The sequence below is a fragment of the Dermacentor andersoni genome, chromosome 10, assembly GCF_023375885.2.
Source record: "Dermacentor andersoni chromosome 10, qqDerAnde1_hic_scaffold, whole genome shotgun sequence".
NCBI lineage: Eukaryota > Metazoa > Arthropoda > Arachnida > Ixodida > Ixodidae > Dermacentor > Dermacentor andersoni.
This window is the reverse complement of record NC_092823.1, coordinates 62,096,578-62,098,731: the sequence shown is the minus strand read 5'-3', so window position 1 is coordinate 62,098,731 and position 2,154 is coordinate 62,096,578.

Genomic DNA, 2,154 nt, shown 5'->3' with positions numbered 1-2,154 from the left:
GAAAAGCTCCAAGCGGTTGGTGCCACTCGCAAGCTGTTATGCCTTCCTGTAGGCAACACACAGAGCTCGAGAGTACAATAATAAATCAATTCACTGCAAACTTTCGCAAGCCGCTTCTCTTTTCCCGACGCCCCTTGCCTTCGTTTCCTACCACTATGCAGCCTTTGTGTTGCACGTGCATTGAAGACATGCAGGTGCTAAATCGGACTCGATAAGCAGCGTTACTCTCAACGAAAAGCTGTGGCTAGATTAAAAATAGGTCACCGAAATATTGCTTCGGTGCGAAGTGTTGCTGGAGCTGCGTGTATTGATGAATGCCTAGTGTAGATTCTGTTATCAGTAACTGCACTGCATAATACTCATCACTAAGAAAGGCTTTTTTTTTGTTTTGGGAATTAAACTAAGAAGAAAGTTGGCACCCTTCTCGTTCACAGTAACCAACTACTGCGCTTCAATCAATAGTCACTATGAATCCACAATCGCTGCAAATGCGCCACATAATCGCTAGGCGCTGTGCAACTACGTCACTGTAATGGAGAGTCCAAGCAAGATTTTTCAGTGTCGAATAATTTTACAGGGACAACTGCCTCCCCATGCAGGTATATTGCCTCGCTGTGAAACCGCGTTGCCCGAAGCTTAGACAAAAGTAATTTTCTTCACTTGATGTTTGTTCGATGTCGCATCTAAATTAGTGCGTCAGTGTGAGAAAACCACAATCTTTGCAAATAAATGAGAAATTTCTGTTGGAAAGCCAGGAATGCAGAATACTGCGCATGTGTTCGCACAGCTATTGAGCTTCTGCTTTTATTATAACCTTAAACTGAATATACATATAGTAATAACTTACTTTCGTACGTGTTTAGTGTGCCCTTGAGTGGGTAAATAAAATCATATTGCAGCTACCTATAAACAATATACTTATACATTTGCAAACAATTCATTTGACACCCCGTGCAATTATTACATATACAAGCTTGCCAGTTATGTTGCCCCCTGCTGCAGGCTACCTTTTCGTAAAATTTTGTGTAACTTTACCACGTCATCTCTGTCTGAAATACAAACGGCAACTAATTGCGCGCGCGCGCGCGCGTGTGTGTGTGTGTTGTGTGTTGTGCGTGCGTGCGTGTGTGTGTGTGTGCGTGTGCGTGTGTGCGTGCGTGCGTGTATGTGTGTGTGTGTGTGTGTGTGTGTGTGTGTGTGTGTGTGTGTGTGTGTGTGTGTGTGTGTGTGTGTGTGTGTGTGTGTGTGTGTGTGTGTGTGTGTGTGTGTGTGTGTGTGTGTGTGTGTGTGTGTGTGTGTGTGTGTGTGTGTGTGTGTGTGTGTGTGTGTGTGTGTGTGTGTGTGTGTGTGTGTGTGTGTGTGTGTGTGTGTGTGTGTGTGTGTGTGTGTGTGTGTGTGTGTGTGTGTGTGTGTGTGTGTGTGTGTGTGTGTGTGTGTGTGTGTGTGTGTGTGTGTGTGTGTGTGTGTGTGTGTGTGTGTGTGTGTGTGTGTGTGTGTGTGTGTGTGTGTGTGTGTGTGTGTGTGTGTGTGTGTGTGTGTGTGTGTGTGTGTGTGTGTGTGTGTGTGTGTGTGTGTGTGTGTGTGTGTGTGTGTGTGTGTGTGTGTGTGTGTGTGTGTGTGTGTGTGTGTGTGTGTGTGTGTGTGTGTGTGTGTGTGTGTGTGTGTGTGTGTGTGTGTGTGTGTGTGTGTGTGTGTGTGTGTGTGTGTGTGTGTGTGTGTGTGTGTGTGTGTGTGTGTGTGTGTGTGTGTGTGTGTGTGTGTGTGTGTGTGTGTGTGTGTGTGTGTGTGTGTGTGTGTGTGTGTGTGTGTGTGTGTGTGTGTGTGTGTGTGTGTGCGTGCGTGTGTGTGTGTGTGTGTGTGTGTGTGTGTGTGTGCGTGTGTGTGTGCGTGTGTGTGTGTGTGTGAGAGAGAGAGAGATCTTCTTGCCAGCCTTCCACATCACCTGTTAGGTCTCTGCAGCTCCTAATTTTGTTTTGGTCAGGCGGCACTCCATCAACTTTGCTCTCGCCGTTCGCTCTCATTTCGTGCTCTTGTGTTCGCTGCCGGCTGTTGCTCTGCGATTTGTGTTCCGCCTGTTGCACGGTGATCAATGCCCTACCTGTGATCTCGCCTGTTATTTCCTGGAACGCAGATTCGCCACTTGTCACCAAGCAT